This window comes from Emydura macquarii, unplaced genomic scaffold (assembly GCF_026122565.2).
Source record: "Emydura macquarii macquarii isolate MOO-44397 ecotype Brisbane River unplaced genomic scaffold, CSIRO-AGI_Emac_v2 contig_113, whole genome shotgun sequence".
NCBI classification, from domain to species: Eukaryota; Metazoa; Chordata; order Testudines; family Chelidae; genus Emydura; species Emydura macquarii.
Genome location: NW_027130250.1, coordinates 1,206,077 through 1,229,449, shown reverse-complemented (window position 1 = coordinate 1,229,449; position 23,373 = coordinate 1,206,077). Strand labels below are relative to the sequence as shown.

General features: G+C 45.0%; 1 long non-coding RNA gene across 1 annotated transcript; it reads right to left on the bottom strand.

The window, feature by feature from the left end:
* Positions 1–2,258: 2,258 nt before the first annotated feature.
* On the bottom strand, positions 2,259–21,155 carry LOC137150028 (uncharacterized). The gene is made up of 4 exons (XR_010918873.1): positions 20,953–21,155; positions 6,093–6,260; positions 2,886–2,972; positions 2,259–2,385 (listed from the first exon to the last, which is right to left on the bottom strand). It is a non-coding gene; the product is annotated as an uncharacterized lncRNA (long non-coding RNA).
* Positions 21,156–23,373: the final 2,218 nt, after the last annotated feature.

Here is a 23,373-nt window from a genome sequence, read left to right as displayed (position 1 = left end):
ACACAAAAACATCATTGAACTTTTTAAATTTTGCACAAAACCAGTTTCTTTTTTTCAACCAGCTCTGCTTCTTATTAATATTCCATGGGAAGTATTTCTCTCTCCCTCTCCTCCTTGCAGTAACTTCAAATCAGCAGCTCTCAAATGGCTTTGGTAACATTCAGGGTGAAACCCTGCTTGACTTCAATGGGGCCAAGATTTCACCCTAAGCCTCCCAACGTCTGTGTGTGAGTATCTATCATGATCCTCAGTTTTAAACCAAGGAGAATGAGGCACTTGCCCAGGAAAGCACCACGCCAGCAAAATCTGGGGGGAGGAAAAAGAGAAATGGAATTGGGTATCATCTGCGCATTGTAGCCCATTATTCTTCACAATCGCGCCCAAAGCCTTATGTGCATATTGAACAGAAAGGGTGAATGGCCGGACCCCCTTAGAGCCCTGTGTTAGACTGCTTCCAGAGAGGAAGAGAAATTACTCAGTGTCACCCTCTGAAATCTCTGAGTCACTCAAACGGTTGAAATGAGAACTCACATGACCTGATGCTTAGTCGTGTGACCTTAGCCACAAGAAATGATTTTCCGTGATTATATATTTATTCAAAACCTCTTGGGCCAAATTCATTCTCAGTCCACCAATGTCAACTGAATTTTATCAGGGGTGAATTTTCATGGGGAAATTTAGTTTTGGTTGAAATTTTCCAGTTTTTCTATGACTAAGCATAAGCTGAAAAAAATGTTATTTTCAAAACAGAAAAACAATTTTGGGTATTTTTCCCTGGGAGGATAAAGGGGGACAGGGGAGAAAACTGAAATCTTGGTTTTTTAAAAAGTTTTGGATTTTCATAAAAAAAAGCCCTTTTTTTAAAAGTCCCGTGGGGCTTCTTTGAAGGATGTCGGATGGCACCACAAAAAGTTGGATATTGATTCATGTAGGCAGAATGCTGCCCCCATGCAGACTCCCACTGAAATGCAGGTATAGGAGTCTTTACATGTGCATCTCACTGTAGGATAAAGGTGCTGGAGAGCTGCTATCCCTATTGTCTGTCAAAGCAGCCCTGGTCCTCTGATCCAGACAGCCCCATTCCCCTTTTTTGTAAAGCAACTGTAATTGTGACACAGAAACACAATGTTAAACAGAGAGATGCTGAATAAAACATGAATCAGAAAGTAAATCCTTTCTGGCACCTGGTTACCTCTCTATTGAGTGCAATATTGCAAGGCTGCTAATTGCTTGATTTACTGTAGCAGTCACTCTGCCAACAGCAATAAATAAAGTTAATTAATATAAGATAACCCACTGACAGGAAGGCTGGTAATTACCAGGAAACCAGAGAGATGGGCCTTTTGTGGCTCTGCTAGGAGAAAAAAAGCACAATTTCCTCCCCCTGTTTTTTGTTATCTATCATCCTTTATTTGTTTGCCTTGAGCGCTATGTGAAAAGATCTTGGGTCCAATTTCTGTTTGTTTTTCCCTTCCCCAAAGATTGCTGTTTGTTAACTGGAGAAGAGTTTTGAAAAGAAAAGACCTGTTTTTTCCTCCCACCTGTGAGCATCAATGGGAAACTGATTCCAACTGTTGAACAGCAGCAACGTGGGCTGTGATCTTCTCAGGGTTTACAAGCGAAGGGGCTGATTTAACATGCCAGTTATGCACACACTTAAGTCCTTCCTTGTTCAGCAAAGCACTTATGTATGTGCTTAAATTTTACAGTGATGGCTCTTCAGCACATGCTTAATGCTAAGTACTTGCTTACGTACTTTTGCTGAATCAGGGTCTAAACAAACTTGGGCTGAGCCAGTACTTTGATAAGAGATTTCCAAGTAATTTAGGTGACCCAGTACAAAGGGGGGGGGGGGGGGCTTCTATTTGAGTCCCCACTGAACCAATGCTTTGGCATGCTGCTGTGCTAATGGTGCTATGTGTCAGATGAGACACAAAACAGAGGTTCTAAGAGTCCCAGTTCAGAGCAACTGTGCCTGCAGTCCCCCTGCATGGTCCAGTAAGGACACCTACCCTCGGGTTTCCAGCTCTCCGCCCATCACCATTGTTGGGTGGAGACACGTGTCTCTTTCCCTCCTGACCAGGGTATTTACAGTTCCCTGCCTACACTGTGAATTTCCCAGCAAGTCAGACTGCTCTTGCACAGAGAGCTGTGGTGTTCCATCTCCTGCAACATCTGCTAATTTATGACCAGTGCTGCCTGCCTTTGAAAGATGCAAAAGAGAATGGGGCAGTCCTAACTGTCTTACGATATGGCAGGAAGAGAACACTCTGCTCTGTTCAACACGCAGGGTGACAGATTTCCAAGAATCATCCTGTACAGGCTGCTTTCCATCGCTGGACTCCTTCTCATCCTGGTTAAGATACAATCCAATTCAGAGCCTGCCTGTAAGATAAAAAATAAGGATGAAATTGTAAAATAATAGAAATAAAATAAACCATCCACAAACACATCTGGTCATTTCTATTAGCAGCCCTAGGGGGATGCGGGGAAGGTTATAGAAAGTAGATGAATAAAATCCTTTAAAAATTAACTGCAGCATCCTAGGTTCTGATGGAATAGATGCATCTCAGTCGGGGAGGGAGCACGTCTCATGAGTGGATTCTCTGCAGCTAGGTGTAGGCGTCAGTTGTTAGATTTGTGATGCCCAGGTAATTCTGTCAGTGAGAGATTTCCTTGTCCAGCAAAAATATAGATAAATATAGACAAAATATGCTCGCCTTACACAAGATGGAAGTCGGAGGAAAATCAGGGGCTTAAAATCCACATTGCATTTGTTCAAGAAACTAGGGTTAACACTCTCATTCTTACAAAAAACAATCTAACTATCTGTCACAGGATCTATAATGACTTGGAGTGGTCAGGATTCAGGTTTCGTCTCTTACCTGAAAGACAATGCTTAGACAGAGCTTCGCAGTATGTGAGATGTCTCACATTGGAAATCACAGGCCAGATCCTCAGCGGGTGTAGCACTGTTGAGAAATGAATAATGAAGGGTCTCTGGAGTTAAAAATACTGATTCACAGATTCTAAAGCCAGCAGGGACCATTAGATCATCTAGTCTGACCTCTTGTATAACACAGGCCATAAAACTGTCTTCACCCACTTCGCCCTATTTTGAACCTAATGATGATGTGGGAACCTGAGCAGGCTGAGTTGGAGTTTTGGGGTGATGGTTTACCTTGACTCACCCCCATCTTTATAACTAGAAATGTCACCTTATAATAGGCCAGAACTGTAATGTAAGTCACAGTGGCTCCATTTTATAAGAGGGATAATAAATGGTGCGAGGAGTTATAACTAGCAATGGGCAAACCTCAGCATGTTGAGTGAAGCTTCACAGATTTACACCAGCTGAGCATCTGGCCTGTGCACATCTGCAGTAACTTTTTCATTGTGTATTTTAAGATAAATTCCTCCGGGGAGGGTGACCTGTCTATTCTCCCCAAGCTCTCTCACCATGCTGGAAATATGTTTTAATATATTTCATTGCAACTGGACAATAACTGCTTTGGGCAACTCCTGGGCATTTGTTAGTAAAACAGGCGCTGCTTCCTAGATTATTGGAACATAAGCAGTGGATTGAGATCTCTAGATATTACATTGCATGCAGCTTGTGTCAATGAGTTTCTGTAGCTTCCACATTAACCCTGCTCTGTGGCAATAGCGGCCTTCGTTTGCAGCAGATTTGTTTTATAAAACCATGATCAGCGCTTTAAAATTCCACTTTGAGAGCTGTTTGTCCAGAGGCTTTGGAATTGGAATTGCCAGAAATATATTATTTTCCAATGCAATAAGCACCGTGAATGCACCTCCAGTCTGTTTGCTCCTCTAAGAGCCGCCACGTCGCACCAGGAGCTGGAAATCAATGCTTCATCCTGCCGGACTCTGCCTACGTAAGGAATCCATTTGCTAAGCATTAAGCTCAAGTAGTGTGTTGGATTTTGGCAACCTCAGCTGCTCAGAATGATGTTGCTGAAATTGGAGGGAGTTCTGAGAAGGGCCATGAAATTAAAGAGCCAGATGCTCAGCTGGGGCAAATCAGCACAGTCCCATGCACATCTATGGTGCGTCTGTGTATCTAGGGCCAGATTTAGAAAGGTATTTGGATGAATAAAGATGTACACAGGAGCCTCGTGGAATTTTCAAACACTCCTAAGCAGGTCAGGTGCCTAACTCTCAGTGAAAGTCAATGGGAGTTCAGCACCCACTTCACTTAGGCACATTTGTTAACGATATTAGGTGCCTTGAATAGCGTAGAATAGAATTTGCATCTTTAGGTACCTTTGTAGATCTGACCCTGAGCCAATAACATGAAGGGACTGGTAAAATTGCATTGGATAATGCACTCTATGGGAGAATGGTTTCTAAAGTGCACTAAAGAGCTGAGCTACGTGGACCCTGCTGGTGTGCTTTACTGTAGTGCTGCTTGAAACATACCATGTGAAAGCGCACTTTAGCTGTGATTTAGGATGGGAACAAAGTCAAGATATTAAATTTTTCCAGGGGAAGGGAAATCCTTTCCCCAGGCAGCTCTAAGTTAAACTGTGCCCCTTCCCGGTGCCAGCAGCATGTGCCCATTTGAGAAAGCTCAGCTCTTTTAAGTGGTAAAGGCTCATCAATTATTTTTAGTGCTGCGAGATCTGTCTCCAGCATTTTCTTCTTTTCATTGGTGTTTAATGACAGACACGGGCTTGTGCCGTGACTCTCAAGTCTGCTGTTCTTGCCTCCCGTTCTGTGCAATCCAAAGGCTTGTGCCGTGCAGACTTCCAAGTCATCATTATGCTGTATTTATCTTCCTTGTATTGCCTTTGTAACTCTTAGTCTTTTAATGTTTCAAATCCTTTGGTGCCTGGCTACAATTCCTCCTTATATTCACTACTCTTCTAGCCTCACGTTCTGACATGCATTCCTACAGTGCATTCCTGAGTAACCAGTGGGGTCTGCCAGTCACATGGAGGCCTGGCTGGTTACTCATGGCATTTCTTTCCTCTTTATTGATCATATTAAAAGATTCAGACACTTGAGCTTATGATTATGCTATGTTTAATTCTGCATATTAAATGACTGACGCTTACGTGATTGCCTGAGAACCTCCCTTTTTAAGTACATTCCATTATTTAATGTGCATTCATAGGGAAGCATACATTTGGAAGCATTTTGAGATCAGCTGATGAAAAGCACAATATTAAAAGCTAGGTGGTGTATTATTTATTTATTATTATTAATCATAGGATCATATGAGTTAGATACGTGAAAGGCCTCTTAGATTATTTCACCTATTCCTCCTGCTAGTGAAGGATGGACCCCTCCAGCATATTACTCTTTTTCCTTTTAAAAAAAACCAACACCACATTATTTCCCCAGGTCTCCAGCCATGGTTCTCAGGTTACTATCGTTTATTATTTGCATTATGGTAGCACTTCGAGGCCCCACTCCAGATCAGGGCAAAAAAACCAATTGATATTTTTCGACCAGCCCTAATGCTTATCATTCAAACCCAGGACTTATGGATTCCTCTCCGGCTTTTTCCTACTTGCATTGACTAGGTTGTTATTTCTTCCTTTTTCATTATTTTTCTTGTTAAAGATCAATTTTGAAAAATAAATGCAATTCAGTACCAGCCATTTTGGCTAATTTTATCACCCTCCTTAGTTATGAATGGTTCTATTTTCTAATGACTTTTCCCCTAAACTATTTTTACATCTCTTAACCTTCTTTCAGAGTTCTCAACTTTTCTCTCTTTCTGATCAACCTGTCTATTCTCAGACTGCCCTGGTATATTTTCTACTTCTTCCAAATGGTAAATTGAGCTAGGATCTGAAGCTAAAGGCTTGAATGAACATTAAAGGGCCAGAATAAAGTTCATTGGAGTTACTCTGGATTCATAAATCTTGAATTATCATAATCGAATCTGACCTTATATATAACACAACCCCTAGAATTTCATTCAGTGGTTCCCACCTCAAGCTCAATAGCTTCTGGTTGAACTAGACTATATTTTCTAGAAAGATATCGGATCTTTGATAATCAGTACTTATGGTAATTATAATAACCTCATTGTTAAAAATGTGCATCTTAATTCCACTTACAGTTTAGCTGACTTCAGCTTCCAGCTATGCTATGCCTTCTCCGATCGGTTTAAGAATCCTATAGTAACAAGTCTCTTCTCATTGTGGAAGTAATTATAGACCACAGCCAAGTCACCTCTTCACCTTTGCTTCAGATTTTCACCAGTGCCTCAGCATCTGGCCCTAAATCTAGAAGAGAAAGGCTTATTCAATAAGGATCCAAAGCGTAGTAAGATCAATGGAAATAATTCCACTTTAAGGGGCTTTGAACCAGGCCCTAACCAACTGCATAAACTAGACAGCCTTCCACCAACTCAGCTGACCTCTACGTCCCTTGTTCTTTGGTACATACGTCTGGCATATCAATGGGCTCGACATTTTTCCTGCAAGAGGCGGATGTTGGGTTTTTTCCTCCCCATTAATGAAAAATACACTTTAATTTTATGGGACGGTCAAAGCGTTAATCTCTGGCATGTTACCCACAACTAGCTGCAGATGAGTGAACCTCCAAAGGCAAAACCAAGGGACATCTGAGAACCCAAAAGCGCCTCAGAGAGTGGTTGGAACAACCAATTTCAAGGAGATTACAGTTCAGTGTAATCCAGAGCTTCAGAGCATTCTTTTCAGGCGTGTAAGAGGCAGAAGGAGAAATGAGCAGTTGCATTGGAAAAATCCAATGTCTTGGTTGTTAATGTCAGATTTTCCATCAATCACGCCCCAAGGATACACTCTTTAAAGTTTCCTAATATGCAGAGTTCCATTTTGAAGGCTGTCACAGTTTCCCAATCAATGTACACGTTCTCTCTTATTAAGGGATTCCCCAGGGCCCTTTCTTGGAGGAAAGGAAAGTGATTTATGGATTAGAACAAAGACTGATTCAACAGTGTGGGCTGGCCCCGAGCCCTTTATTCCAAGCCCTTGTATGCACACAGTTTTTATATTAGTGAGACGAAGAAAAGCAGCAGCCTGGAAAGGGTTAAGTGATTTCTACTTAACACTTGGCTGGGCAGGATATATAAGGAAGGGAAGCTGGGTCCAAGGGTCATCTTCTAGTGGAAGAGTGACTCCCGCTTTCCCCTGGGTGCTGAGTGCATGATGTCAAATAGGATGCCTTGGGAACTTCCATCTCTTTGTGCCACTCAATCTCTCTAGCCTGTTCTTTTCAGTTCTGCCTTTGTAATGTTGCCCTACAACTATTGTCTTCTTCACTCAAACATACAAAATATCCAGCCATGGAGCCAGTACTGCAAGAGCTGTGCTCCAGGGAACCAGCTCTCCCCTTTGGGAGCTTCCCGCTCTACAGTTTGCTCCTGATTGTTCCCTACAGTCACAGCACCTGTTTCCTGAGCCCCCGATTTTCAGAGGTGCCAAACACCCGCAGCTCCCATTAGTTTCTGTGATCTGACTCACCGACTGGCTCTGATGCCCTAGCAAATTAGCATGACAGCGCTAGCTGGAACAGAGATGCGCTGCAAAACCCAGCAGCCACTTGTCAGAATTGCCAGGCAGCTGGCCGAGACAGGAGCAGAAGCCGACAGGAGCGAGGGTTGACTAGTGTGGAAAGAGGCACAGGCTAGAGCAGGAGAAAGGACCGTCTGAACAGCTGTAACATTCCCACCCAGAGAGCAACATTCAACAAACTAACAAAACTCCTCTTCCCCCCCGCAAGCTATATACCTGCCTTGGGATCACCTGGGTGAGTCCTTGCCTATGGATTGGCTGAACTCTGGTTAACTGGCATGGTGCCTATCACAAGACCTGTAGGTAATTGCCTGTAATGACTCATCAGGCTTGCTGGTGCAGCGGTGATGCCTCACATCTTTCCATAATTCAACCCTCACAAGAACCTGCTTCAGGGGTGAGGCTTTTGAAAGTTTGGCTCTTCGAAGTGACAAGTTCCCCCGGGGGTGTTTGCAAAGCAAATCACAGGCACCTGGGAGATGGAAGCTTCCACTATGATTTGAATGGCAGTGGAAACCATCTTTAATTTATTGCCCAACTGCATTGGGAGCAAGTCTTGATTAAGAGTCAGGGCAGGGAGTACTCTGGAGATCCCAGCACAGATGTATTCATTGAAGCTCCTTGGAAACATGCATCCTCTTTCGCAGTTTTGGAGCCTTTCGCCTTTTTGGTTCCAAATTCTAATCAAACTCAGGCTCCACCATGAGACAGAGATCCAGGGGAACAGTTGATCAGTGGAATTAACTGGTGGTTATAAGACCAGTTCAGACATTTTGCCTGCTACCCACATTACACTTGGCACTAACTGTTGGCCTTCTCAACCTAGAGGCTGTGGACTGAATTGGTAATAAGCATCTAAAACACTTATCTGACCTTCCTTAATTTTTAACACCATGGTGAGGTTGAGAGGTTCTCTTATCCCCATTTCACAGATGGGGAACTAAGGCCTAGAGAAAAACCAAGTGACTTACCCAAGGAGTCTGTGGCAGAACACGGAATTGAACCTCTGTTTCCAAAGTCTAATGCTAGCATGAGAACCCCTCAATCATCCTAAAGGGGCTGCCTAGATAGCAGCTAAACACCTGTGGCTAGCCCTTGCTGGCCAGCTGAGGCTCACACAGCTCAAGCCGTGGGGCCATTTCATTGCTGTGTAGACTTCCAGACTTGGGCTGGGGCTTGGTCTCTAGGACCCTACAGGGTGGGAAGGTCCCAGAGCCCAAGCCTCAAAGTTTACACAGAAATGAAACAGCCCCACAGCCCAAGCCCCGCAAGCCAGAAGTGGCTAGCATGAGCCAGCTGTGAGTTTTTCTTTGCTGGGTAGACATACCCTTAGACAACAAACTCATTAGACTCCCCATGAGGTTATGGCTGAAGCATATTGACAAGGGCTAGGGCAGGAGACGTTTTCATCTCTGCTGTCTATGCTGTGTCATGTCCATCAGTTCTCTGAGGTTCCCAGCCCCCCACCCTACCAAAAAAATCTGCTGAGGTATTAAAGAAAAAAGGGAACATCTAATTTTAAAATGCCAGACTTTCCAGAGCTCTCTGCTTCAGTTTGCTGGCAGGGTTAGGTTGCATTCCGATTGGATACAAGATTGTGTTCCCCATGTAAATATTTTTAATGGATGTTTAGCAAAAAGCTGACAAGTGATATGACAGATAGGATCCACATGGGGCTTTTCCAATCACACTATTAGTTTAGTCCTTTGGAAGACATAGATCTGGTCTTTCAAGTAATTTTTTTCTGAAATAGCTGCATCCTTGGCTGATACACACAGAAAACAGCACAGAGAAAGGAAGAAAAAAAAATTTGAGATGATAGGAAGAAAAAAAACAACAGCATACATCGTATCAGTTAAAAACTACACATCACAGAGGAAAGCATGGATAAGAGATCTAATCACCAGCTCTGCCCAGCATCAGCTACCAAGCAGACGAGGGGCTTATCAACACATCTGCCCTTCCTAAAATCTCCCTCTTGCAGAAGGCATGAGAGTTTTGTGGAGAATCTGTATGTCAAGGTGGCCACAAAGATTCAATGCAACCCATTTTTAAAGGTTTGGGTTGGGATTGCCGGACGCTCCAATACCGCCCAATTCCTATACACAGCACCACCTAACTTCCCTATGCTCCTTTGAAAACCCCAGCTGTATGTATCTGCGACAAGCATGAGGTGATTTGATCAGCATATGCTGAACTTTGCCTGTCATTAACTATAACTCCTGAGATGCTTGGTTATCTTGATTGCATGTCTACACTATCCAGCACTCATCTTCACCACAGAGTTACCATGTGTTACAGCCTGGGTATTCCTGTTAACTAGACCCCATCCATACACGAATCCCCCTCACTCATGCATGGTCGTGTTAGTAATACAAGTTGACTGGCACAATCAAGGGTCAGACCCCGAGCAAACTCAGCTCATCAATCTCTCTGTAGTGTGGACGCAGGTTAGTGCCATTATGCGACAGTCCGGGTCCCCTAGGCCTACAATATGCAGGAGCCCAGTTCTTCCTTCACGAGGTACAAGCCTCTCTTGTCGGCTTCAGTAGGGCTCAGCAGGGGGCTGGATAAATTAAAATCCAGGGAAAATTCCTCAAGTGTCCTCTCTTGTTGTTTATCTTAAATATTTCATTACCACCATATAGCATAGTGCCAAAGCCGAGTGGATTGTTTAAAAAAGACATCAGATCATATTGCTCCCCAGATCCTCTAAATGCATTAGCTGTGACAATTCAATTTCTTACCTAACTCTGAAGGGAAATACAAAGAGGGCAGGGGAGAGGGGACTGTTCACCCAAACAGAAATTAATTAATTAAATTCAATCAAAACCAACAAAGCATAAGGCCAGCTATCATCAAGGAATAGAGATATATGAAACTAGTGATGATAGCTAACGGGAGGGAAGGACCTCCTCATCATTTATATTTTCCATCAGGCTGAGACTTATGAGAAGCTATTAAGAATCTGACATTACAAAATGTAGTTAAGCCTTGTTTAAATTAAAGCATTCTGTTTCTTTCTCCCAGCTCTCTCTTTCTTGCGCGTGCCTTGTCCACACCCCCTCTATCGCTAATATTGCTCCTACTTTAGTGGATTTATTTCTGCCACACCATTCAGCGGATAACATATATATATATATATATATATATATAAAACTCCTTTCTTTCCCCCCCTCTCTATATCATGAAGCTTTGATGAATAAATTAGGAGCAAATGAATATATTTCTTCCGTAACTAATTGATGGGCATCTTTGGTACACGCAAACCCCACATGGATGTTGTGAAATGCACGGTGCCCAGGGAATGAGACGGCAGGAAAGTTGTGCTTTCGATCACAGAAACCGGTTGATGATTGCAGGAGTGCAGACAGTAATTCTGGACTGCCCCGTTCCTCGCCCCGTGACAAAATTAATTGTTATTTCCCCCGCTCAGAGATGCTGATCTGCTCGAAGGAGAAAATGGAGAGAAGCCAGTGCAATCACAGTCAGCCTTGCCCCCTGACAGGTTGCGTGAAAGGCTCATTCCCTGGTGACTGTGGGTGCAAGAAGCTGAGGACTAGACTGTCACCTCTTGAGAAGCCTCACAGGAATCTAACCCCGTCTCACGGGGTGGTACACCGTGGTACAATTGACAATTTAGTTTGGGAAAGGCCCGGGCCTGGCCCCGCACATGGGGATGGAGTGGGATTTCAGGTGAGGATTCGAGAGCAATGGCAGCTGTGGGCATGGGATCCCAGGACTGGAAAAGGAGAGGTGGAGAGTTTGCTGAGAGTCAGGCTTGAGGGCCATGGGCAGAGCTGGATGCAGGAGCTCAGGAATGCAATGTGGGGTGGGGGGAGCTGCAGCTAAACATGCAATGCTTATCTAAATGTCAGATATTATGCATAATCATTCATGACGTTTCTCTTGCAAGATAATTGGATTTTTCTTTCTTTCAATTTCTTTCTTCCTTCATTTTTCCTTTTAAATGATATGTCTTTCTTCTCTGGTTTTACCCCTCCACCCTCAAATGGCCTGCAGTCCCTGGTCGCTGGAGCTGAACGAGACTATCTGAGCTTTCTTCTGGCTGTCATCATAAATCCTCATGCAGCAAAATCACTGAGTTCGGATGTTGCAAGAGGGCTGCTGGGAACACTCATGTCCAGTCCAGGTGTTGTGGTCCCCAGCTCTGATCCCCCCCCCACACACACATACACACACCCAGCACAGGGTGGGCGAAGCCAGTCGTATTTCAGTAGAATATCTGAGGATAATTAAACTTTGTAGTTAGGAGATAATGCTAGAGATGCAGCTTTTCCTGAGCGCTTTTCGCATTGCAGCTGGAGGCATTAGATAAGGTGGAAACTGGCCTATTTTCCAGCCAAACATTGCTTTGCTGAGGGAACACGAGGAAATCTGCATTTTCCCTGCTTTGAGACAAAATCAGTCATTTCTGCCCCAAATTTTTGCAGGGAGAATTTAAGAAAAAGAAAAAAAGCCCAAAATTTCAGGGATGCAAAATCTTCTGAAACAAAAAGGAAGGGTTTTTCTCATGGTTGGAACAATAAAACGTCCCATCCTTGAAGTACAATACAAACGTTAGGCTTATCCTTGTGTGTAGGGAACCCATTGTAGTCAGTGAGGCGTCTGCATAAGGAGAGCAAGTGGGATAAGGCCCCATTAATTAACCTTCAGAACAGCACTGCGAAGAAGCTATTATTGTCTCCATCTTACAATGGGGAAAATGATGCACACAGAGACTCACCAATATAATCAAACAATAAATCAGTGGCAGAGCCAAGGGAAGCATCCAGGAACCCCTGGCTCTCTGTCTTTTGCTCAAGGCACTAGACCATGCACCTAGTTTCCATAGGGTATGTCTCCATATGCTGCAATGACACCCCCCCCCCCCCCCCCGATTTCAGACTAAACATACCCTGATTGTCTGTACAGTGGCTAGCACAACAGAATCCTACGTGGCTTGGAGGCTCTTCATGCTACCAAAATACAAATAATAATAATTTGACCCAATCTGATATTCCCACCGCTGATTCTCCTCTCATTTACACGAGCGGATCTTCAGTGCGTTGCTCCTAGTATGCAGAAGAGAATCAGAAGAATGTGAGAAGAGAATCAACCCCAAGTGGTGCATAATATTATAATGAATAAATAACCAGGGCTGTCGTTTCCCCCAGCATGGCCTATGCGGCATCACTGTTTCTTGCCGGTCAGGCCATGCATAACGTGACTGTGCAGGCTGCCCAGGGCAGTCCGGTCACTGGGGATTAACGTTAAACACTGTGTCTGTTCATTTTGGTGCTGGGGGTTGGCAGAAATGCTTTTCACCAAGCATACAATCCACAGCAAAGAAAAGCCAGAAGATGTGATTGTCCCTTGGCTGCCCCTCTGCACACCTCAACCCCCGCTGAGCTGTTAGAGGATTTAAATGACCATTTCCTACAAGCAGAAAAAAAGATTTATTTGTTAAATGCCTGTCTTTTTTTGTCTGATTTTTGCTGTGCTCTGTGTGACCTGTGCACCGTGCTCCCCTATCTCCAAATGTTCCCTCCTGAAAATGAGGGTGTGCAATGTGTAATTAGCCTGTAGAACTCATTGCCACAATATATCAAGGGCAAGAGATTAGCAGGAGTCAAAAAATGATTGGACATTTGTTTAGAGAATTTGAGGATTAAAAAAAAATAATCAAGCTTCTCAGGAGAGACAGAAACGCTGCTGCTTCATGGATAATCTAACCTCTGATGGGAGTTAGGAGGAAACTTTTCATGTGGCCAGGTTATTCCATAATTACCCACTGCTTGGTTCTTGTACATTGCCCTGAAGCAGTTGGTACTGGCCACTCTCAAAGACTGGATCCTGGAGTGGATGGATCACTGGATTCCTGTCATTTAGAGATTGCCTTTGCCCTGAAGAATAAAGGTTTACATCTGTTACAAATCCCTTGGGGTTTTTTTTTAACCCTTACTCCTCTAAATTTGAATGTTCTTGTTATCCACATAGATGTTCAGTTTTTTTTTTTATAATCTTGCTAAACACTTTTCCTCCATGCTATCTTGTGGCAATGAGTCCTATAGGCTAATGCTGCACTGTGTGAAAAGCATTTGCTTCCATCAGTTTTAAATTTGCTACAAATCTATCCACCCACTCCCCCAAGCGCAGCAACAGCAATCTCCCCAAAGGGTGCTGCTTCCCCCGATAAATAACAGCTCTCAGGTCGCTGTCTGCTTGGAAAGAGGCATTCACGGGGGGAGGGTGGGGAATCAAATGACCTCAATCCAGGATATTGCTTCCTTCCTCCTGATGTTTATGAACTATGTTTTTCACATCTCTGGTGCCGTGTTCCATAAAATAACATCTGTCATAGCCAGCAGCCCTTGGAAAGTGCTCTCGCTGGAGTTTACTTTGCAGACTGAGTGCTCCTGAAAAGGGGGAATCGCAGGAGCTGGCTTGGGTTTAGCAGAAGAATCTGCTGCAAGAAGGTGGGGACCAAAGGCCATTGGGAAGGGGAAGGGGAAGGTGAGGCTCTCTGTGGTCAGCAAAGGGGAAGTAGTCAGTTCAGGCAAAGCAATGAGCGCTTGTCCAGATGTGACAGAGCAGGAAGAAGAACACAACCTGCCTCTATTCTGTGAAGGCCAGAACTACATCTCCCCTGGCCCTGACTGGGATAACTCAGTGTCACCTTAGCTGGCAAATCTGTCAGTGCCTGGATGCAACCCCATCCCTCCTGGACACATGGCCATTGATCTCAGTCCCTCACTGAACTTCCTGAACCAGCCGTGGGTTCAGATGAAGACAAGATTTAGGAGTCTCATTTTAACCTCCCTGGATTCTAGCGAAAGTAGCTTATTGGCTGAGCACATCCTGTCCTGTCCTTCACCCGTATTCATATAGCCCTTGTGTGCAGCTGGAGCTCAGAGCTGAGCCAGACATGGGTAACACACGGAGGCTGCAATAATTACGGATCAAGCTGAGCACCGACTGCACTCCCGCTCCCTCCATCCTGGGCCAAAGTGGAGCTGCTGACCAGGCAGGCACCTCAGTTTGATCCTTAATTCCCACAGCCCCCATCTGTTCCTCGTCCCTGTCTCCACGCTGATCTTTAATGCCACAAATGTATATTCAAAAGGAAATCCCTGCTCAATCGACTCACTCTCCATCGCAGCTCTCTTGTTCAGCCATTCTCTCTCCCTACTACTTTTTCCACATCCCTTTCTCTCTCCATTGCTCACTCTCTCAATTCATTCCTCTCACTGTCTCTTTAGCTTTCTCCACATCTCTCTCTCTGTTCCTGCCCTGCCATCATTTTCCATCTTTCCCATCTCCCTTTCTCCCCATAGCTCTGTCTTGCTTCCTCTGCTTTCCAGCACAGCAAGCTCCATGGAGTAGTCTCTTGACACCTTGAGTCACCATGACAACCACCTCCGTGATGATCACAACACAGATAGTAAAAAATCTCTTTGCCATTGGAGAGGCCCACTATCTAGCATAAATCTCCCTGCTCCTCCATCCAGTCATCAGCCACCATCAAGACCTCAGAGGGCCAAGAGTTGGGATCACCCATAAACAAACATGAAATGTTTCCATGAATGAGACAGGGATGTAAGAAGTGACAAAAAATAGATACACCTTGGGGGTTCCAATCAGAAAACGGGAAAGCCAATCTGCAAGGCAATTGGGTCCAGTAGGATACTTGATGGGGTGTCAGGAGATCATGAGTCTGTTTCAGGCTTTACCTTCACCATGCTTGTTTCTCCATGGACCCTTTGTTTTTCTTGTCTATTTAAATTCAGCTGTCAATGCACTTATGTGGTCCTCTGCCACAGTATCTGAGCACCTCATTGTCATTAATGGATTTTTATCCTAAGAACATCCCTGTGAGGAAGGGATGTATTATTCCCATTACTGCAGCTGAGGAACCGGGGTGCAACCTAGATTAAGTGACTTGCTCATTATCACACAGAAAGTCTGTGGCTGGAACTGGATTTGAGCCCAAGGCTCCTGAATTCCTATCCAGTGCCAGATCCACTGAATTATCCTTCCTACCCTACTACACTGTAAGCTCCTTCGGGCAGAGACTGTCACGATGTGTTTGTATCGCACCTAGCACAGTGGAGCGCTGATCCCCCTATGTGCTAATATCATAGGATCTCAGAATGTAAAGCCAGAAGGGACTACCAGATTATCTAGTCTGCATTGCTATAGTAACAATAATGGCCTCAGAGGTCATTACATCCCTAGACAGGGACAGGGAAAGGATGTTATGAGCAAACAAAGATGTTCTGAGGAGGGTTACTTTATAAACAGAGAGCGGTTAGGAAATCTGAGAAGTTGGACCCTTTTTTCTGATGGTAATAGACTGAGTTTGGGTCCAAAAAGAAGGGAGGGGGGAAAGAGAGAGAGAATAAACAAAGGCCTGAACCAGTGACAGGTGAACCTCAAAGGAATCAGCTAAATTTTCAAAACACCCGTGGGCCTGACTCGTCTCTCATTAGACACCGGAGTCACCCCCTATGTGGGCGAGGGGAGAATCAAGCCCAGTGACTTGGAACCTCTTGGCTATATTGCTGCCAGACTTCCTCTCTCCCGGTGGATGAGATGTGGCATACAAAATTTCAGGAAGACCATTGGCAGTGGGATGGGGGTGAGGGGAAGTGGTTTGGGGTTTGCAGAGGGATTGAAAATGAGACTTACAATGAGGAGCTCATTTCAACCTTAACTATGGACATTTGTCTCTCTGTGTGTTCTGAACTGGAATCCTTATCCCCATATCCTTCTCTCTGTGCACTGTGTGTGTGAGAGTGTGTGTGTGTGTGAGAGAGAAATCACTTTGCACCAAACGTATTTATCTGAACAGTACAAATGATCATCTCCTTCATGGAAATACACGAGCCCTGCCTCTCTGATTGACACCATTCACAGTAGCTCCTGTAAGATGGAGAGGGGAGGGAAGAGGAGGCGTATGCTTTTAAAAACAACCCAGGAAACCTTTTAGCTACAGAAAAGGTTTTGATGATAGTTCTTAAGGGCTACAGGAAAAACATGTCATCGTAGCCAAGTGCATTAATAACCCAGGGAGCAACAGATTCAGGGAAGTTAAAGGCTCACCTCTTTCTCAAGTGAGCTCAAGCAGTTTCAATTATTGGTTGGAAACTAGGGTGCAGCAGTTCTGGAGAGGATTTCAGCAGTGGATAAATCCATCTATGATAAATTCATAGATCTTAATCACGGCAGGAGGGAAAGAGAAAGTAAAAAAGATCCTTCTTCCGCTTAAATGAAACAACAGAATGAAAGAATGAAAATACCCTTCCCCTCACTGCAATGCTGAACACTCTAAATGAGCCAGGGCCTGGATCCTGTTTTGGGGTTAAAATCAGGGCAAGATTTGATGTTTTCAACTGCTTTCTATGTTGATTTCAGAATTCCAAGTTCAAGGTCCATCGTTCAAATACCCTAGAGTTCAAAGAGGATCAGATCTGGGATGTGGACCTAGACGCAGATTCAGATATCAGACAGTCCCAGAGTTCAAGGGGGCTTGGCTCCAGGCCCTCCTGCATATGAAAAGTCACTCTATTTCAGGTCAATTTTTGCATTAATCACCACAGCATAATGAGGCAAGTTATTGTACTGTCGGGGGGGGGGGGGGGCGAGGGGAAGCCAAAGCCAAGCACATTATGACGAATGCTAGACAGATGGCCGAGGGCAGACGTGTGCCAACACACTGGGCATATATTTGGCTAACTCTTCAAATGGTGGCACCCACCATCTACGTTGCTACAACTAGCTTTCCTGCGGCTGGAGCTCTCTCTTTATGTTCTGCATACAGAGCTTTGCACTCTCATGGTGCTAGCTACACCTATTAAGGTCACCCTTGATACTAAAGGTCCCTTTCTAAATCATTTATAAAGGGTTAATAAATGTCATAAGCATTTCACAAGTACAAGTGGTATGTTTTAGAAATGTAAGGCTGGAAGGGATATTGAGAGGTCTTCTAATCCAGCCCCCTGCATTGCGGCAGGACCAAGTAAACACAGGCCATTCCTGACAGGTGTTTGTCCAACCTGTTCTTAAAAACCTCCAGTGATGGAGATTCCACAACCTCCCTCTCTAGCTGGCTATTAGTACATCTGAAGGCAGTGTTATAAGCAACCTGTTGACCTGTTATTATGGACTCCACTGATTTTTTAATAAATGCTAATCATTTGTGAAACACGTATAAACTATTCATACAGGGAACCTTCATATAAAGCGTGACCCATATTAAAGGACAACAATAACTCACTACTTAATTATTAGATAATAAGGTCAATTATTATTTGTTATCTGTAAAACATTCAGTAACTGCCTCATTGCACCTGACAAGTCAGTCCTTGGCGGCTTCTCCAAGGCTGTCAATATGGGGACACATTGGGGCAAAAGAGCAGTGGTGCTTTCTGACCCCTGGTCCTGTGAGCCAGTGGATGGAACACTAGACTGAGGCTCAGGAGACCTGTGTGCTATTTCTAGCTCTGCCACTGGTCTGCTGCGTGGCCTTGGGTGAGTCACTTTATCTCTCTGTGCCTCCGTTTCCGCATTTGTAAATGGGGATGATAATCCTTACCTCCTTCGTTAAGTGCTCTGACATCTAATGGTTAAAAGAGCAGTGTAAGAGGTAGGTACTATTTATTGTGTGAAACAGGTGTCCACGTTCCCCATCCAGTTGTAACCTAGAGGTGAAAGACTCCATATATCCCGGAGGCATTGGGCAAAGCACGCTTTAATTCAAGCCACTGCTGTATTGTGAAAGCCTGGAAGTGCCTCTTCAGGGAAATGCCACACATTCAAAACCTGATAAAAAGAAAAACTCGTGTAACACCAGCGCCCCTGGAGGGGGTGGTGGTGACAGCGCGGACTGGACCTGGGACATCTCAATTTAAATGCAGGAGCTTCTACTGCCTGAGCTAAAAGACCTACCTCTAGGTACTAGCCTACTGTCTACTAGCCAAGCCTGTAGCAAGCTCATCGACTTGTGTGCAGCCCAGCCTCTGCGAGAGGGAGACAGAGCGCCACATCGAGTGGGCGTGGCTTAACCACAAATGCATCAATCGATGGAACTTGCTGTCACAAGATATCAGTGAAGCCAAGAGCCTAGGAGAATTTTTTTTTAAAAGGACTAGAGATTTATGGGGTCATGAAAACATCTAGAGGAGCATTAGACAAGCTAAGAAATTACAAGGGTTATAAACCCTTCAACCTCCAGTCATAAACCAAGCACCGGTGACCTTCCTCCGAAGAGCGGGTGCCATCTCAGACAAGAAAGCTGCCTAGATAAAGAGCTGGCTCTGCTTCTGTGCGGCTGTAGCTCCTGACTCGCCCTTTAGCATAAGACCATCCTTCCTCCTGAACCACTATCGAGGGGAGAGAGCAAAATGGGAGGGTGCCAGTAATAAGGCGAGAAGAGGACACGAAAGCAGAACTATGATCGCTGGAACAAGCCAAGCGTCTCGCCCATGTTGTGCCAGGAAACAGATCTCTGCTGGCCCCCATAGGGTCACACAAGCACACAAGCCAGCTTTTTTTTTCCATTTGGGAATAGCCAGAGTTGGGGTTGAGGGAGGCAAACAGGTTGGCTGTCCATCCGCACGTGAGCCTGTCATCGTGAAGCCACAGCAGAATTCTCTAGGTGGTGCTGGTTCTTTTTTTTCCCTGCACTTTTTGTTCTGAAGCCGGGCATTCATTTGAAGGGCTCCCCTGCTGTTTTGGAAAGGGGCTTACAAAAGGAGAACAACTCAGACAATTGAAACTGGCATCCATCCCAGAGCCAGCATGACTGCGCAAAGCTCTGGCTCTGGCCTCAGGGCCACTCTGGCCTTATCTGATGTGCAAGGCTTCTCTTCTCCAATTCAGCAAGCCTCTGAAACAACCAAGGGCTACGGGCATGCATAACTACAGCAGGGAGATTGAGAGAGGAGGAGAGACAGGGGGAGACACCTCCAAGACAGGGAAGAGGAAGCAGGCAGGAATTAAATGAATACACTCAGCCCAGAAGTTTACGGTCTGCCGGGAACGTGTGCGTCTTTGTGATGTCACCTGGGCTCAAGGGTCTCTGGTTCAGGGAAGGTGATGGAAGTCTGGATCAGCCAAAGTTTGTATTCCAACCTCTTTGGTACAGGTTCTCCCAGTGGAGTCCTGATTTACCCTTTCCCTCTCCAGGAAGGTGTACAGAAGCCCTGCTATGAGCCGTTAGTAGGGTTTGATGCCCACAGCTTCCACACTAAAGCGCAGACAGCTATCACTGGAGCTAAAGGACTGACAGTAGCAGGCAGCTCTCCGCTATGAACCAGCCACTGAAGAGCAACACACTAGGCAAGCATGTTACTCAGCTGAATGGCTTTCAAAAGGCGAGGTCTAATTTAAACAGCAAGCAAAGTCTGATTTACATAGTTTACCGGTTACTTATGTTGTACATGGCATGAATAGCCTCTGACCCTTTATGCTTTCCCATAGCAGGAATTCCTTTTCTGACGGCCAGTAGGCCAGGGGCAGTTTTGTGAGTAGAATAAACACGGGGTGTGTCTACACTGCAATTCAATTCCCGCGACTGGCTGCTGTCAACTAATCTGGGCTTCGGGGCTGTGAAACTGCAGTGTAGCCATTCGGGCTCAGGCTGGAGCCCAGGCTATGGCACCCCATGAACAGGGAGGGTCCCAGAGATCGGGCTCTGGCATCTACACAGCACATTTACAGGCATGCCGCCTGGGCACTGCAAGCCTGGGTCAGCTGTCAAGGGTGAGCCGCGGGTGTTTAATTGCAGTGAAGACCTATCTTAAGTGGCCTGTACAATGTGAGGTGGGGGCTAGCTGTATATTTACAAACTAGGTCATTCCTTTGCAGGTCCCCACTGAAATACACGACAAAATACCAGCATTGGCAGAGACCTATTTACCTATGAACAAATCTGTTGCCATTATGGACTGAACAGATGTCACTGTGCTTCATGCCATGGCCTGCTCAGAGCCTCATGGCAACACCACAGATAGAAATAATCCAGACACAAAGGCGTGAGCTGAAGGAGAATCTCTGCTTGCTATTAGCAGCGTAGCACCTATGACACACAGTTGATATGTTCCAGTTGTGTTCACTAGAGGGCAGTGGTGCACCGGTAAGAGCCAGTTGTGTGAATTTCACATATTAGAGGCCCTGTGATGGGGGTGCACCAAAGCCTACATAGAAATGTCATACACCACTCTAGCGAGATAAGATTAGCTGGGCAGCTTAGAAAACAATTACACATTCTTCTTACTTCCTATTGTCCTAGCAGTTAGATTAGAGAACATGCAGAAAGGACAGAAAGGTTCTATTCCTGGCTCTACATTGACTCATAATGTAGTTTTGGGCACATCATATCCCTTCCCTGTGGCTATAAAATGGGGAGAACACCTACCTCGCAAAGCACTTGGGAATGGTGGGGTGAAAGGTGCTGTATCATCATTACAAAGCATTTTATCGGACACTCCTTCACATTAGCAGCTGCGTGCGTTAAACTCTCACAGCACTTTGTAAGCAATGAAAGCAGATTCGGTGCTGCAGATCATTCAGTTACTGCTCTTGTTTCCAGTCCGAGTCGAGCAGCTTATAGGGCTGCTGATGCCTCTTGGGGGGAAAAAAAGAGAGAGAGAAAGAAACACTCCATGCCAAGATAATTCTGCTTATATAACACATCCTCAGTCTTTCTTTTCCTGTGGATTTTATGACTAAGAGATACTTGCATGAAAACAGGATTTTTGTTGCTTAGGAAAGTCAGCTGCTCCTTCTCCTGCTTCTTAGCCCTATTCTGTAGTGGCTGGCAACAGCTATTGTGCTGTGATCCAAGCCACAGCTATTTATACACTCTGGGACTAAGCACTCTTTTCTCTGCCGTAGTGTTCTTCTGCCTCCTCAAGAAAAATAGTCCCATCTTTAAAGAAAAAAAATATTTGGAACTGTGGGAGCAGGTGTCAAATATCTACCATCCATTCAACTCACCTGGGAGAGGAAGAGAGAATGGAGGAGGGAGATAAAGGTGAAAGGGAGGAAAAATGAGAGAGAGGAAAAGTGAATGGAACAGCGAATGTGAAAGATAGAGAGAATGAAGGGGGAAAGGGGGAATTAATGAAAGAGTTAGTGAGAGAAAATCAATGTGGGAAATGTAGGAGAAAAGGAGCAATAGCATGTGATTGTACAAGAGAAACAACATTTAAAAGGAGCAATAGCATGTGATTGTACTAGAGAAATAACATTTCACAGGAAAAAACGAAGCCCAACATCACCACCCAGCAAACCAAGCGGTAGTGAAATTTCAAGTCCATTGATGATTCTGCACCTCAGCTGTTGCTTGCGAGTGCTCAGCAGCTGGCTATAGATGTATAAATCATACAGGTCAGTTAAGGGGGTACTTCCAGCTGGAAGCATTTCAGCAGAGATGAAAGAACGCTGCAAACCCAGGGACATCAGCAACGCCACCTTTGATTAAAAATTTACCAGCGTGTGCTCTCCCCTTTGCCTTTCTCTGGCTCTCACGTTCCTCCTTCCCCCTTGCTCCTGTTCTAGCCATGGAAGGGCTTGGTGTCACTGAATCGTGCTTAGACCAGCCAATGTATGCGCTTTGGTGGGGAAACGGGGGGGCAGAGGCATTGTCTGTCAAATGTCTCTTACCTGCCACACACACACACACGGCCAATAATTAGCCTGTCTCCCAGAGTTGGTGCAGTGGGCCTGTGTTGCATTTACTTTGGGTAGCCAGGTAGCAAATGAGCAACTGTTGCTGTATTCTCTAGGGCACGTTAGACACTTGACTCTGCAACTGTAAATACAATCGATTTTAAAAAGTCATCATTGATACTTTGTGGTAAGGGATTTTTCTTTTCACACAATCTTCCTCCCCAGTCTCATTTGCCTAATGGGATCAGGAATGGAAATGAGACGTGAAGGCTGGAATTTTACAGTTGTCCCAGTTGTTGTGACAGCGGCACCGAGAAGCTCCAGCTGAAAGCAGAGCCCTGTCATGGGAGCTGCTTTTTTCAGACACATCCCTGCTCCAGAGAGCTTGCAGTATTAATAGACAAGAGAAAGCAGCAGCATTGCTACCCTCGCTTTACAGAGGGGAAAACGAGGCACAGAGAGACGTGATTTGCCCTACGCCACACAGGGAGCCAATGTTAGAGCTAGGGATTGAACCTACATCAGCTGAGTTCCAGACATCTATTTAAGACTGATTGTGAGACACTTGCTCTTACTGCCTCCCACCATCCGCCCCAAACGACTCCCACTGACTTACGGTGTAAGGCTGGTACTGTTCATCGGGTCCAGGGTCCTCTGATTGCCAGGCACTGTCTCTTCTTAGGTGTACACAGACCACACGCTGCACAGTGGGGCTCTGATCTCATTTGGGGCCTCTAAGTAATAAATGGGTTGGGACCTCTTCAAAAAATTATTCTGTTAGGGTAAATTTTTCATATGTGCCTAAGAGATTCAGGAACCTACATCCCATTTACAGAAGATGACTTAGGACCTTAGAGGGCAATTTTCAAAGGTATTGTGACCCATCCGCGCCTAGGGCAGCCACCTGAAAATGCCAAGGTCAGGGCAGGCTGTAAAAGGAAATCAGATTCTCCCAGCACTGGTGTGTGACACTGAAGGCAGACTGCCCAACCAGCCTCAAACAGTGCTTCTGATTCCCCACACTATCTTGATAACCCCACACTGGGTATCAAGAAGAAGGGGTCACCTAGCCATGGAGATCCCTAGAGCAAGTTACAAAATGCTATCTATCTTCCACTGAAAACTTTGAACAAAACATTTTCATTTTGTCCTAAAAAGAGGTTTC